Here is a 17,741-nt window from a genome sequence, read left to right on the forward strand (position 1 = left end):
TCATAATTGTTTCTCATCAGTAGTATGTGCAACTTTTCAATATTTCAAAACTTCACAGTAACCTCTTTTGCCCAACCTCTCCATAGATAACTTTATGACTTACTTCACAGAAGGAAAAAACAAACTAGACTTTTGCTAAGATCTCTTTCTTTTCCTCTTTTCCTTATTTCATATCTTTTTGACATCATTCTTTACTATCTCCCCCTTCACTTCAATATTTAATAAAAAGATGATCTTTTCCTCTGAAAAAGTCAAACTCTACATGTACACCCTTGATTTCATTCTTCTTCTTCAGGAGACTGTCCTTAATCATACTCACAATCTCTGTAATATTCAATCTTTCTCATATCTATTGAATCCTCACTTTTGTTGTTCAGTTTTATTTTTTCAATTGTGTTGGACTTTTTGAGACCTAGTTTGAGTTTTTCTTGGCAAAGATAATTGAGTTGCTCTGCATTTTCTTTTCAGCTCACTTTGTACTTAAGGAAATGAAGTCAAAATGGGTTGCTTAGGGTTACAAAGCTAGTAAGAGTTGAACTTCACAAACTTGAACTCAGGATAAATTTTTCCAATTCCAGGTCAGACATTATAACCACTTAGCTTTAATTGTAGCAAATGCTAAAAAAAAAAAAAAAAAAAAAAAAAAAATTCCATGTTGATTGGATAGATAGAGCCTTAAGGGCTATTTTGGAACAAGTATCTCCCATGTTGTTTATTCAAAAGATTCTTTAATGTATGCAGTTGCAGAGATAATTTTGATCTTCAATGTCTTAATTTACAATATCAAGTGAGACATAGAGCAGATATGGTTGCTATTGTCTAAAGGAATTTTCTGTGCAAAGTCAAATTGCAAAAGAGCTTCATTATATATAATGAGGTACTACAGGTATATCATACTGATGTATAAAGCCTCAGTATAGCATAGACTGTCATCTATGAAAATCATAATATTTATAAAAAGAGATGCAATATGTATGTGAATATATTTGCATATGTGTATAGATACATATAAATATGAATATATATATATATATACACACATATAAAATTTAATGTTTCATTGTATATTAGTATATCCCTATGTATCTTATTGTATCCCTAGCACAGGCATATCTAATGGGGGAAGATGATATACAAAAATATCTTGAAAACCATGTCAAAGATCAAGAAACAGGTGGTGACACTTAACACCATATACCAAGATAAGATCAAAATGGGTCCATGATTTAGGCATAAAGAGGGAGATAATAAATAGATTAGAGGAACAGAGGATAATCTACCTCTCAGACTTGTGGAGGAGGAAGGAATTTATGACCAGAGGAGAACTAGAGATCATTATTGATCACAAAATAGAAGATTTTGATTACATCAAACTAAAAAGTTTCTGTACAAATAATACTAATGCAAACAAGATTAGAAGGGAAGTAACAAATTGGGAAAATATTTTTAAAAACAAAGATTCTGACAAAGGTCTCATTTCCAAAATATATAGAGAACTGACCATAATTTATAAGAAACCGAACCATTCTCCAATTGATAAATGGTCAAAGGATATGAACAGACAATTCTCAGAGGAAGAAATTGAAACTATATCCACTCACATGAAAGAGTGTTCCAAATCACTACTGATCAGAGAAATGCAAATTAAGACCACTCTGAGATACCACTACACACCTGTCAGATTGGCTAAGATGACAGGAACAAATAATGACAAATGTTGGAGGGGATGTGGGGAAATTGGGACACTAATACATTGCTGGTGGAGTTGTGAAAGAATCCAGCCATTCTGGAGAGCAATCTGGAATTATGCCCAAAAAGTTATCAAACTGTGCATACCCTTTGACCCAGCAGCGCTACTACTGGGATTATATCCCAAAGAAATACTAAAGAGCGGAAAGAGACATATATGTGCCAAAATGTTTGTGGCAGCTCTTTTTGTTGTAGCTAGAAACTGGAAGGTGAATGGATGTCCATCAGTTGGAGAATGGTTGGGTAAATTGTGGTATATGAAGGTTATGGAATATTATTGCTTGGTAAGAAATGACCAGCAGGAGGAATATAGAGAGGCCTGGAGAGACTTAAATCAACTGATGCTGAGTGAAATGAGCAGAACCAGAAGATCACTGTACACTTCAACAACAATACTGTATGAGGATGTATTCTGATGGAAGTGGAAATCTTCAACATAAAGAAGATCCAACTCACTTCCAGTTGATCAATGATGGACAGAGGTAGCTACACCCAGAGAAGAAACACTGGGAGGGGAATGAAAATTGTTAGCACTAATATCTGTCTGCCCAGGTTGCATGTACCTTCGGATTCTAATGTTTATTGTGCAACAAGAAAATGATATTCGCACACATGTATTGTACCTAGACTATATTGTAACACATGTAAAATGTATGGTATTGCCTGTCGTCGGGGGGAGGGAATAGAGGGAGGGGGGGTAATTTGGAAAAATGAATACAAGGGATAATATTATAAAATATATATATATATATAATTAAAAAAAAAGAATCTAGCATCCAGAAAAAAAAAAAAAAAAAAAAAAAAAAAAGAAACAGGTGGTGAAGGGGCACCATATTCTGACTGTGGAGCTAAAACCAATCAAAGTTGCAAATGGAAGTGAAGTTCAATAAAGTATAATTGATATTGGATAAATGAAATATATTTAAAATGCCTCTTGCCAGACTCCAACATTCAGTTAAAATAAATGTCCACTGAGCTAAACTATCCATAAATATGCTTTGAAAAAAACCTTACAAGTAGAAAATAATTGTAGATTAGAACTGAATAAACAAAAGAGAGGACTGGATTTCATTTGCAAAATTGTGCGGTTCTTTCAATAAGCCCAATTGCTACTATCTTTTCATCATCAATATTCTTCTTCCACAGTATTAGATTCTTCAAATAAAAGTGTTATAGAAATAAGAAAGTAGAAATATAGTTTAATATTTATTGAAATTCTTGTCTTTGATAGTATTACTATTACATATGAATTTTTGTGCATTCATTTCCTATTTCCCTCCACTTTTCGTTCATTTCAAAATGAATTCCTAAATATTATTAAAATTACCATCCCTGACATGAATTCTTTTTGCATGTATAGAATTGATGTGATCTAGTTGCTTTTCCTATCTTTATCTTCTTTAGTTATTATTTTTCCTTTATTTGGCACATTGGTTACTGAGACATCTGATTACAAATGTGGTGGTCCCACTTTCATTGATAAAAAATAATGTTATAGAAATCATGATAGATCTCTTGTTTTTCATACCACTCATGTATTTTTAGGCTGATCATATTTTTTGTGTTTCAAAGTAAATTTTTATAAAGCTTTTTATTTTCAAATTACATGCATAGACAGTTTTCAACATTCACCTTTTGCTCCAAATTATTTTTCTCCCTCCCTTCCTGCCACTCCCTCTCCTAAATGGAAAGTAATTCAATAAAAGTTAAATATGTGCAATTATTCTATACATATTTCTATAGTTATCATGCTTCTCGAGAAAAATCAGATCAAGAAGCCAAAAAAGGAGAAAGCAAACAAAAATGCAAGCAAAACAACAACAAAAAGTTGTAATCCACATTCAGTTCCAATTGATGGGTATCCACTCAGTTTCCAATTTCTTGCCACTACAAAAAACGGGCTGTCAAAAAATATTTTACACTTGTGGGTACTTTTCTCTTTTTTATGATCGCGATGATATATGACCCCATACATATACTGCTGGATCAAAGAATATGCACAATTTGATAGCACTTTGAGCTTAGTTCTGAATTACTCTCCAGAATAGTTGGATTAGTTCACAACTCTATCAACGATGCACTAGTATCCCACTTTTCCCACATTCCTCCAATATTCATCATTATCTTTTCCTGTTATCTTAGCTAATCTGAAAGGTTTATACTGGTACCACAAAGTTGGCTTAATTTGCATTTCTCTAATCAATATTGATTTAGAACATTTTTCATATGACAAGAAGTTATTTCAATTTCTTCATCTAAAAATTCATCTAAAAATTGTCTGTTCATATCTTTTGAGCAATTATCAATTGGAGAATGGCTTGTATTCTTATAAATCTAAGTCAATTATCTATATATTTTTAAAAAATGAGACATCAGCATCTTTGGATGTAAACCCCCCCCCCATCTTTCCCTTCTAATCTTACCTGTATTGGTTTTGTTTATACAAAATACTTTAAAACTTAATATAATCAAAATTGTTAATTTTGCATTCATAATGTACTCTAGTTATTCTTTGGCCCCAAATTCCTTCCTTCTCCACAAATTTGATGACTAAATTTTCCTTTGTTCTTTTAATTTGCTTATAGTATTATTCTTTATGTTTAATCATTAATCCATTTTGACTTTATCTTGGTATAAGGTGTTAGGTGTGAGTCAATGCCTAGTTTCTTCCATACTGATTTCCAATATTCCCAGGAATTTTTGTCAAAAAAAAGTTCTTATCCCAAAAGCTGGAGTCATTGAGTTTATCAAACACTAGATTACTATAGTCATTAACCATTGTGTCTTATGAACCTAACCTATTTCACAAATTGACTACTCTATTTCTTAACCAGTACTAAATGGTTTTGATGACTGCTGTTTTATAATATAGTTTTAAGTCTGGTAAAGCTAGACCCCATTCATTTGTATTCTGTTTTCATTAATTCCCTTGAAATTCTTAAAATTTTATTCTTCCAGATGAACTTTGTTATTATTTTTTTTATTTCTCTGTAATTTCTTGGCAGTTTGATTGATATAGTACTGGATAAATAGATTAAATTGGTACTTTTTATTATTTTTTTCTTATTATATTAGCTCAGACTCCCCATAAAGACTTGATATTCTACTAAGTATTTAGATCTAACTTGTGTGGAATGTATGAGAGTTCCTGACTTTGACTTGGCAGGTAGACTCCTAAATATTTTAAAATTATCTGCTGTTATTTTAAATAGAATTTCTCTTCCCTTAATGTCTTAAGGCTGGATTTTGTTGGTAACATATAGAAATGCTGATGTGGTTTTACTTTGTATACTGAAACTTTGCTAAAGTTGTCAGTTTTTTTCTGATATTTTTTTTACTTGATTCTCTAAGATTCTCTATGCATACCATCATAAAAACTCCATTTATTCTTTTGTTCTTTAATGGTTTTAATAGGAATGGGTGTTACATTTTTTTGCCTCTATTGATATAATCATATGATTTGTGTTAATTTGGTTATTGCTATACTGACCAGTTATTATAATTAACGATAATAGCAACCATCTATTTAATGATTATTTACATTATTATATCCATTTTGTATATATATTTTTTTGAGGTTGGGGTTAAGTGACTTGCCTGAGACTAGATCTGAACTCCTCCTGGCATTTTGTATATTGTTAAAAGGAAATCTCTTTGTCCTAGCTTTATCTGTCATTAAATTAAAAAAAAAAAAAATCTCCAGACATAGAAAATTAAAAGAGTTACTTAAAGTAAGCCAATCTAGCTGTATGTTAATGGGTTGATCACTAGAGATCAGCAATGGCTTCAAGATGGAGCTCAATGTTAGTGATAATTTTCATAATGAAAGACAGTTTGGAGAGGTCCACAGCAATAAAATATAATGTACTATTGTATTTCTCTTCCTCCCCATGGTAGCTAGTAGGTGACAATTTGCTAGACAAAAACAAGTAGAAGGTGATTTGCTGCATTATGGATAGCAGATAATACAAAGCTGGGGCAGCTAGGTGGCACAGTGGATAGAGCACCAGCCTTGAATTCAGGAGGATCTGAGTTCAAATCTGGTCTCAGACACTTAACACTTCCTAGCTTCCTAGCTGTGTGACTCTGGGCAAGCCACTTAACCCCAGCCATCGGGGAAAAAAATAGTAAAAAAAAAAAAAAAAAAAAAAAAAAGATAATACAAAGCTGAAAATTTAAAACCTCTCCTTCTTCTCCTAAAACAGATTGACAAGCAGATGCAGAAATAATGGATTACTGAGACAGCATAACTTTCTTCTTTAAAAAAAAAAAATGCCAGTTACATGTAAAAGGATTTTTAACATTTGTTTTAGATTTTTGATTTCCAAATTCTCTCCCTTCCACTCTCCCCATTGAGAAGATACATGTAAAGTTATGCATCTCCATAACACTTATGTTGTAAAAGAGTATTCCCCCCAAAAAAAAAAAATCCTCAAGAAAAATAAAGTAAAAAATAAATATGCTTCAATCTATATTCAGACAAATCAATTCCTTCACTGAGTACAAGTAACATTTTTCATCAAAAGTACTTCAGAATTGTCTCAGGTCTTTGTCAGCATAACTCTTTGTATCACCTGCTCCTTACTGGCTCAGTATATAAAAATAGAGTTATTTCAGTTCTGTCTGAGTCTTTGTGATCCCATTTTGGGGTTTTCTTGGCAAAGATAACTAGAGTGGTTTGCCATTTCCTTCTCCAGATTATTCTACAACTCAGGAACTTAAGCAAACAGGGTTAGGTGACTTGTTCAAGGTCACATAGCTAGTAAGTGTCTGTCTAATTTTGAATTCAGGTCTTCCTGACTCCAGACCTGGTGCTTAATCTATTGACTCTACTACTTTGCTGCTGAAACTAAATATTTTCTCATAATTATTTTAGTTCCTCATATTCAATATTGAATATAAACTTACAAAATGAGACTTTATCCTTATTTCACAAATTATGATCAAGTAGTCTCAGATTTTTTCTGACAGTGGTAAAATATTTTTAAAAATATATTTTAAATTTTAAAATTAATTTATTTTTGATTATACATATACATTTGTTTAAATATATTCCCTTATGAATCATGGGGTAAAATCAGAACAAAAAGGAAAAACCATGAGAGAAAAATAAAACAGAAAAATAAAGGGGAAAAAAATGACCATAAGCATATATTGATTTACATTCTCTCTTCATAGTTCCCTCTCTGGATGCAGATGGCATTTTCCTTCCAAAATTTTTTGGGATAGTCTTCTATCACTGAACTGTGGAGAAGAACCAATAATCTTGTTAGTACTGAGTGTAATGTATTCTGGTTCTGCTTGTTTTGCTCAATATCAGTTTGTGTAAATCTTTTCAAGCCTTTCTAAAAGCAGCTTGTTCATAATACTTTAAAGAATAATAGTATTCCATTACTTTCAGATACCATGAGTTTTTTAGTTATTCCCCAATTAATAGGCATCTACTCCTTTTCCAATACTTTGCCATCACAAAAGAGCTACTACAAATATTTTTGCACATGTGGGTTCTTTTTCTTTCTTTATGATTTCTTGGTGATACAGACCCATTAGTGGTACTGCTAATTCAAAGTATATGCAGTTTTATAGCTCTTTGGGCTTAGTTACAAATTGCTCTCTAGAATGGTTGATTTATTTCATAATTCCTTCAACAATGCATTAGTGTCCCAGTTTTTTTCATATCCTGTCCTACATGTGTCATTATCTTCTCCTGTCATTTTAGCCAGTCTAAGATGTGCGAGGTAGTATTTCAGAATTGTTTTAATCAATAGTAATTTAAAGCATTTTTTTTCATATTACCCATAGATGACTTCAATTTCTTCATCTGAAAATTGTTTATTCATATGCTTTGACTAGTCATCAATTGGGGAAGGCCTCAAATCATTGATTCTACTTTCTCTGTTCAATTTTACTAACTAAATATTTCTGGACATGTTCTTCTGGCATATAGACGTGTCTTTTGACTTTGACATCCTTCTTTGGTTCTGTATTTTATAATTTTGTAAGTAGCCTCTTCCTTCATGACATTCTATCTGTACCATTTTATATACTATTAAGATGGCATTATTACTTGTTTTTCCCCTAAATTCACATCATGCCTACATGATGCTATATTATACAACTGGTGTACTCCTGGCCCCAACTCTTAGTCAAAGGCCAGGTGCCAGAAAACAGATTTAAGAAAACAGCTCTTATCAATTAGACTAACAATAGCATAATAATAGGAACATAGATTAATGCAAGAGATCAAATCAAACTGTGCAAGAAACAATGAAAATTAGTTACCAATTTTCAATAAATCTAAAAACATAGATATCTTATAGAAGAACTCGATTTTTATGCTACAAAAATTGATGAGAAAATTAGAAAACATATTGCCAAACCTATATTCCAAAAGTTAGAGTAGAATTGTGAGTTATATATGTCAGTGATTTCCAAATAGATCCATAACTCAAATATAAAAAATCACAACATGATTTATATCATATCAAATATGTGCAAAAACATTGAAAACAGAAAATAGAAGATTGTTGTCGGTCAGTTATTTCTCACTCTTTGTGACCCTTTTTGGGGGTTTTCTTAGCAAAAACACTGGAGTCATTTCCTTTTCCACATTATTTTACAGAGGAAGAAAATGGTGCAATAATAGTTAAGTGATTTGCTCATGGTGGCACAACTAATAGGTGCTGAGACCACATTTAAACTCAGGTCTTCCTGACTACAGGTACAGGTACCTATAGTTATAAACATTACATATATATTGATGTTTTTTTTTTTTTTTCTTTTCCTTTTTTTTTCCTGAGGCAATTGGGGTTAAGTGACTCACCCAAGGCCATACAGCTAAGAAGTGTTAAGTGTCTGAGGCCATTCTTGAACTCAGGTCCTCCTGACTTCAGGGCCAGTGCTCTATCCATTGTATCACCTAGCTGCCCCAATAAGTTTTTTTTTTTTTTTAATTATTTTCTTCAATTCCCTTCTTTTTATCTTTTTAAATTATTCTTTATCATATGAGATAGTTCAGTGAGATGGGATGTTTTTGGCACATAATTCACTATACAAATTCTTATATCCTTCATTATGAAGAAAGAAAAAAATATATATATCTGATAGAGTATCCCTGTCCATGTGTAAAACATATCATCCCAGTATTGACCCTTATCTCTACCATTATGGGGGAAGAATATTTCATTGTCTTTTCTCTATGGTCTTCAAGAGTTTTTCCAATATTACAAATTTATAGTTTTATTATTAACTTATTTACATTGCTACAGCCATGGTGCTTATTATTTTTTCTTATTGTGCTCCATCATTGCTTATATCTTCTTTCATATTTCCAATCACCACATTGTCATTATTTTTAAATAAATAAAATATATGTCTAGTAATTTTGAGGGCAAACTCTTCTATTTTATACTTTAATCCTGAAACAATGATCTTCTGGTTTAGCTGTCTCCGGACAGCATCTTTACTTTTCAGGAAGTAGAACAGCATACTTTCTGTAGAAAGTTCTTTCTCCTTTTTCTATTACTAAAAGCACAATATTGGATATTCACAATTTGATGCATGAACATTGGCAACATTTTCAGAGGACCTGAGGACAAGTAATCAAATGTTACTAATTTTCTTAGTTTCTATCTTATAAGCAATACATGAAAATTATTCCTTGTGCTAGTTTCTAATATAGGATAAAGTGCCATGATACACACATTATGAGGATTCAAAATTTTAAAATTCCATTATATTGATATATTTTGAAAGGTTTCTTTAATGTAGATTTTGTATGGATATCCTAGATCTTTTTTTTTTTTTTTTTTTTTTTAAAAGAAATTACACATCATGAACTGATGGACAGCTAAATAGTGCAGTACTGGATCTGCAGTCAGAAAGATCTGAGTTCAAATCAAGTCACAGAAATTTACTAAAGTTACTGAATCTTTCATTGTTTCAGTTATCTCATCTGTAAAATAAAATAATTGCACTTATCTCAGTGTTGTGAGGATGAAATGAGATATTTGCAAATGCTATCATGTTGCTTGGTATGTTATATTTATATGATGATTATGAGAGGCAATATATTTTTACTTGGAAATTTTTGAGTCATGAAACAATGATAAGCTCTTCTTTCACAAAGATGAATTAATAAGATAGTGATCTTTGTTATTATTCATACTAATGAAAATTAAGGAGAAATCCAGCAAACTGTTGTTTATATAGTACTAAGAAATTTTATCATTGTTCTTGAGATTGTGTCAATTGCTCATGAAGTTGTCAGGTTGTGGGTGCACATCTGACAAATAAATGTGATCCCCAAAGATATAAATATCTATTACTAAGAAATAATGATTTTCTATATGTCTTTCGTTGAGTAGTATTTATCAGGAGCATTGATCTAACTAGCAGCTATTGGCAGTTACAAATGGATGATGACAGGAAACAAAAAACCACCTTCATTTGCCATAAGGGGGCCTTTCATTTTATTGTAATGCCTTTTGGAATTACCAATGCCCTGGCTATACTTCAAAGATTAATGAACAGTCTCCTGTCAGGTTTAATATATCACACTTCTGTAGTTTACTTAGACAATCTGCTCCTATCATTGTTGCTCAGAGTTTAAAAACACCTTGAAGATTTACTGGACATGTTAGAGAAAATTGAGAGTTATTAGAAAATATAAATATAAACCAATATATCTGTTTACAAAGAAATATTTCAAAGTTAAGAAATATCTATCATTAAAATGCAAGGCTAATAAAAGCCCCTGGTATATTCAAAGCATCCCAAAAGTATTATCTTTAAAAACACACATTCCAAAGCATCTGGAATTCACCAAATATGTCATACAACTCATTATTTCTAGTTAAAAGCAATTTAAATTAGCCTAATTTTTAAAAATAGAGATAGATAAAACATAAGATACTTTTTCAGATGAATAAAAGGACAATTTTCCTCACTTGATATTACAAGATTTTGGGGAACAAAAGACAAATATGTACCTCTTAGGACTCCTAAAATAATGAAAAATGTATTGCTTTGTAATCTGGTAAATAACTTTATTTCAAAATTTAAAATTGTGTATTCTAATCTAGAATATGAATTATACATTTTGGAGAGAGATGATAGGAAGATATATTCTTTTAGTTCTTTTTATCATTAGAACAAGTAATAGTCCATTGATTGCTTTTATTAGAATGTAGTTGAGATTAATTGGGAACTTTATCACATATTGCAAGTAGATCTATAATAAATATTTCTTTAAATTAATTTCCAAAACACTTCAAAATATTGTTTACAAGTGACACTATTAGAAATAGTATAGAAAATATTGCCAATGATCCCAAAGTCTTAGAATAAGATTTTGGTCTTAGTCCTTAGAACCCTGGGCAAGTCATTTAACCTCTGTTGGCCTCAATTTCCTAAAATGTAAAATGGGAATAATAGCAATGCTTACCTCACAAGGTTGTTTTGAGATAATATTTGTAAAATACTTGGCTTATAATAGGCTTAATATAAATGCTTACTCCCTTCTGTCATCAGTCTTCCTCCCTATCCTTCAATCGTGACTGACTGAGTGACAGTTGTTAATACTTAATAAATGCTTGTTTTTATAAGGGGGGGGGAATGGTATTTTCAAATCATTAATGCAAATACTTTAGAAAGTAAAATTAGATTTAAGAAATGTCCTGTAGATAAGAGAACATTGTCCAAGAATAGAATTTGAATTAAATTAGAGGAATAACAAACTACCAACAAACAAGAAAAATAAAGGAAATTAAAAAAATAATGTTTCAATTTGCATTTACACCATCAGTTCTTTCACTGTAGGTAAATGGCATTTCTCATCACGAGTTCTTTGTATTGTCTAAGATTATTATATTGCTAAGAATAGCTAAGTCAGTCATATCTGATCATCATACAGTATTTCTGTTACTATATGTGTTCTACTCACTTCACTTTGCAGCAGATCATGTAAGCTTTTCCAGGTTTTTGTGAAAACATCTTGCTTGTGATTTCTCATAGCACAATAATTTTTCATCACAATCATACATCAGAATTTCTTCAGTCATTTTCCAATTGATCAGAATTCCTTCTTTTTCCAATTCTTTGCCAGCACAAAAAAATTCTATAAATATTTTTCCTCGTGAAAGTTATTTTCATTTTTTAAAAAAATCTTTTTAGGATAGAGTTCCAGTAGTGATGTTGCTGGATCAAAAGGGATGCAGAGTTTTATGGTGTTTTGGATATAGTTCCAAATTGCTTTCCAGAATGGCTGGGACATTTCACAATTCCACCAACAGTACATTAGTGTTCCAATTTTCCCATGTCCCTGCAATATTCATCACTTTCCTTTTTCTGTCACATTCGTCAATGTGACTAATTCAAAAAGAGAATAGGAGGCACCAAAGCCTCAGTAATATCACAAAATGTAATTATCTTTAATTGATTTGTTATTTATATGAGCAATTTCCAAATTAGTTATTTATTTAAATTCATACTTTTTAGACTTATTGAGAACAAAGATAAATTAAAAATAGTCTAAGACAAGCATAAAGAATAAACATAAGATGTATTATGCAATTAAGACAACTCCAAAATCACCAATTTAAACAAGTCATTATTGGAGAAAATTACAAATGGACATAAAAATAAGAGATTTTTGATCAAAACAAGTACCATTTCTAAGAGTGTTGTTGCCAATAGCTAATTACATTGAAGAGATTAAAAATAATTAAGGCAAGGGTCAAGTTATGTAGGACTCCGTAAATTCCTTCCTTCCTCTCATTTTCTTTGCCTTTTTCTTTCTTCTGTGTCATCCCACCTGGAAACTAATTCCACCCTTATTTATGTGCCTAGAATCCTGATATTCTTTATTCCAAGGATCAAAATATTATCTTAGGAGACAATTTATTTTAATCATTAAAACACTGATAAGAATGACTATTTATTTAGCACTTTAAATTTTATGAAAATCTTTTGATACATTATGCCATTTGTGCCTCTCATCACCCCTGTGCCATTGATATTACAGACATACTTATTATGCTTATTTCAGATATGCAAGTGAGAAAAATGGATCTCAAAGCAAATAAGTCACTAAAACATGTTCACTAATCCATTAAGCCTTAAGGATAGGATTTGAGTCAATCTCTAAATCTAACACTATAGCAACCTCTTAGTTTTAATCTTACCTATGTATCGCCTATCCTAGTGTAATTTCCCTTCACTTTTAACTGAGGAATAGAAAATTTTGTTTCCTGCTAAAGGAATTGTAGAAAATTGTAAGGGACAGATCTTGGACGTAATATTCACTTCACTTTAAGATGATGAGACCTAGAGATTAAGGCCCAAAGCTGAAGGTCCAGAGTATTTGGCATGTTGCCCAGGGTCATGCAGATAGTAAGTGGGAGAATTAGGAATAGTAGTTACATTCCAAATCCAACACCTTTCCACAACACACATGAACTTATTTCATGAAACCTTCTTTATAAAACTGAAATACTCTTACATAGGTTTTCAAACAAAAGTGAGCCCAGACCTACTATATTTTCTCCTTACCATTTAAAAGGTGCTTTTTAAACAGAATAGAACATGGAGGGAAGGATGATCCACTATTTATAATCCCCATTTATTACATATTAATTAACTATAGATATAGGTAGAAAGAGATTTTGCATTCTCATTACTTAGCCATGTTTTATTTAACTACAATGAATATCTTATCCTGTAAAAAAGTAAAATAATTTCCTTCTCTTAACTATATTTTATTTTTGATTACTGTGGAGTATAGATGAAGTCCTATCTCACCCCTTGTTTCCTCTACCTCATTATATCTCTGTTTACATTGGTTCATTTACTTGAATCTGAACTATCCTGCAGGGAAGTCATAGGGTTCACAAAGAATTGACATACTATTACAACTAACTTACAGCTTTCTAAAGTGAACCCAGTAAGTGAAAGAGGATCATGTTCCAATTATTTTAGCTCCTGACCTATCATTAGTATACTTCACATTAATTTATCAACTAATATGAACTCCATTATATTTAATTTTATTTTTTATTTATGAAAAAAATCCAAAACATGGTACAGTAAAAAGATGGCTGTACATGAAATTACATATCTACTATTCACAATTTTCTATTTCTTTCAAATATGCATCAAAGTTATCAAGTAATTTTTCTTGCCTCACCCCATCCTACTAGACCCAAATAAGCATGAATACATGCAAAAACACATACACACATGGGTGAGCACATATATACACAATACAAATATACATACATGTATACATAGTTGTTTATGTGTACATACATTTATATATACATGTATGTATATAAAATTATTCTAGTCTTTTTATCAGTTCTTTCTCTGGCTATAAGTATTGTCTTTCTTCATATATAATTTATTATTAATTTGGATATTTATAACAGTCAAAATAACTTATTGTTCAACATTGTTCTTAAAACAATATTGCTGTCACGGAATACAATGTTTTCTTGATTCTATTCATTTTATTCTTCATTATTTTGTACAAGGCTTTTAATGTTTTTCTAAAATGATTGAGCTCATCTTTTCTTACATCACAATAATATTTCATCACAATTATGTGCCACCACTTGTTCAGAAATTCTTCAATTAATTAACATTCTTGCCATGTCCAGTTCTTTCCCATCACTAAAAGAGCTGTTTAAACAGTTTAAAACATACAGGTTCTTTTCCTTTTCTCCTAATTATCATTAGAAATAGACTAAGTAGAGGTATTGCTAGGTCAAAGGGTAGTTTAACATCTCTTTGGACATAATTCCAGATTGCTTTCCAAAATGTTTGAATCAGCTTGCAATTCCACCAATTTTTTTTCTATATCCCTCTGTATTTAGAAATAATTATGACATATAAGGCAAATTATTATTATTATTATTAATAACAGCATATAATTTCATGTATGACCTGGGGACACATTCACTCATTAATATAGATAATGTCCAAGAGTGAGAATAGAAATAAACTTACAGAAAACACAGTTGGGAGACATATGGGGTTGAAACAGACGAAAAAAGGATAACAAAGCATGTGAACTGTGGATTGAGGGTAGTGATATCCTTTGTTTTCTCATGAATATCACGTATAAAAATTCACAAATAAATAAGACCACTCCTTTACTTCCTATTGTATTCATGCTATTCCTTATCTGGGCCTACCTTTTCTCCTTAGTAGGACTAGTAAGTCAGTAAACCTTTTTTAAGTATTTTCTATATGTTACCTATTGGGAATACAAAGAAAGACAAAAGACAACATCTGTGGTCAAAGAATTCACCATCTTAATATGTGAAGACAATACAAAAAAAAAAAAAAAAAAAAAAAAAAAAAGAGTTCAGAAATAAGATGAGAGGGGAGGGTAACTTCTGCAGGGCCTGAAATAGGGAAGTATCTGCCTTGAGTCTTCATCTTAATTATAAGAGTTAGGCCTATTGCTCTGTTGGATGTTCTACTTAGGCTCCCACATTCCTCACATGCTGAAATGTTGCTATGCTTTCACCAAAATAAAAAATCTTAAATCTATTATATGCTGGACTTTTCTATTTCTGATGTTTCCTCTTCCCAAGAAATAAGGAATAATTCTATGAAAGAGAAAGTCAATCCATTTGCTCCTCCAACAAGTTCTTCAAAAAAGAAGGGTTGGAATGTTTCCTTTTTTTTTTTCAATTAGCTCTTGCAAGAAATAAAATAAATTTTTTTTTCTACTTACCATCTGCTCCTCTAGAAACAGATGTTAGTATAAATTCTGAATTCTTTTACCAGATGTGACCAGAGATAAACTTTCTTCTGAACTCTTCTCTGAACCCTAAATTTAGATTAATTTAGCTATTTTATTGATATAAGTTTTCTTCAGTGAGATGATTTTCCTCTCTTGCATGGTAATATACTAAAATATTCATTCCTAACATCTATAACATAATTAGGCAATATTTAGCTATCGCAGAATAACCAGATTGTTCTAAGGATCTTCATAGTCATCATTATCTTCAAAATACTGTCAGTCACATGCTAATTAGATTATGGGAAACAGGACACTTGAGCCATTTTGATCCTAAGTAAATGTGTTTTCTCTGGGCAAATGTATTTTCATTCTTTTTCTAACAATTTCCGTTGTTTTGGTCCTTTTCTTTTAGCAAAATTACCCATATTAGGAAAAAAAATCATGCTTTTACATATGTGGGAACCAGGATATTTCATTTGTGACATAAAATAGCCTATAGTGAAGCTAGGCAATATTCACAGTCACCAAAATCCATCTAGCTTGGAGATCCTATTATCAGGAACTAGTTCCATAGTTCTGAGATAACTGAGTATATTAACAAGAGAAGAATTCAGGTACACTAAAGGCTGTATAGTACTTTACAATTACATGTCTTTAATAGCAAAGGATGGCCATTGTGCTCCTCCTTTTTATTCTAGTTCCTTAATTCATTAATTATGTATCTCAGTGATGAATCAACCTCCTCAATATCACATGGTTGTTCTATGTTGCTTTAGCAATCACAATGACTCACCATTAAACATAATATCTCTCACTCAGGACTCAGTTGTCACTCAGGACATCAACGACAATATAAAATACAACTTAAAGTTTTAAAAAATTCCACTCTGATGGAATCCCATAGTTGAGTTTTTGTATATTTTATTTAGCAACATTAACAAAGAAATGTAAAACAGGATGCTGAAACCAGTACAGCTTGTAAAATCTTGTTAAGCCATGTTAAAAAATCCACTAATGCCCCCATTAGAAAAATAGTCTATTTATTGCTTCCTTTTCTTTAGCCCTACTAGGCACTGGTTTCTTTTTCTATTATGTTTTTGCCCCCTTTCAAAGTGCAGTCATTGAACTCTTGGCAATTAGTGTAATTGAAATTTATTGACAATGTGGCCGTCTGTGGAAACCCCATTGTTCCAAATGCTCAGTGCAGAGCACTATTGAGCAATGCCATGGCAGTGTCAGACAGCTCATACCTTCCTCAATTATATCAATGGACCAGTGACTGCCAAAGTTCCTTTGGGGGTACGAATGTTACTTAGTGATAAGAGCCTTTCGAAACAGGATCCCTAGGCCCCATCTCTAGTGGGAAATGGAAATGAAATATGTATTTTTCTGCTGTGGAAAATTAATGTAATTGGCTCTCTTAAAAAGCTTTGACAAGTTGACCTGTTTGAAATCTGAGGAGGGCTTATAGCTCTGTATCATATTATCTTCAACATAACCCAACATCTCCCCCCACCACCCCACATCCCCACTGGAGGTAAAATGGAAGAGGATTTGGGTAGTAACATTAAACAGTACTTCTGTCACACATAATTCTCATTTACAACTTCAAGATGAAGTGTTGAGGATGACAGATTTTTTTTTTATTGATAATTCTTGGTTTGAGGTTTGCATTTTCTTGGTGAGATACACATTTGTAGAATTTAGAGATATACATTGATAAATTTAATTTTAGACTTTTCTTCATTCTCCAAAGTTGAATATGTTTTTGAAATATACTGATGTAATGGTTAAATTTAATTGGCCTAACTTAAAAGGTCACAGTGAGCCCCTTACTTTAGGTTTTCTTTTTCTGGAAGACATATTTTATTTAAATGCACAGGGATGTGAGCATGTGATGTTAATAGGAGAGATATACTTGAATCTCAGTACATAAAAATGGGCATATAATGTTATCCCTTAGGGGAGTTTCATAGGAACAGATTACCATGGTGAATTAATTTTAGTTGCTGTCTATCTTTTGCCTAATTTCAGATAATATACTTTTTTGATTTATTTAATAGGCCTCTAAAATGCAATGCCCCAGAGTTTAAGAGAATATGATGATAAATTAGAGAGCATAGGAAAGAGCATGTGTGTATGTTTTCCCCCTTTGGGGAAATTTTTGTGCTGTTGTTGAATCCTGACTTATTTGCATGCATTAATGTACATACATCCTTTCTCCAATACCAGTTTGAAA

This window comes from Sminthopsis crassicaudata, chromosome 1, assembly GCF_048593235.1.
Source record: "Sminthopsis crassicaudata isolate SCR6 chromosome 1, ASM4859323v1, whole genome shotgun sequence".
Taxonomy (NCBI): Eukaryota; Metazoa; Chordata; class Mammalia; order Dasyuromorphia; family Dasyuridae; genus Sminthopsis; species Sminthopsis crassicaudata.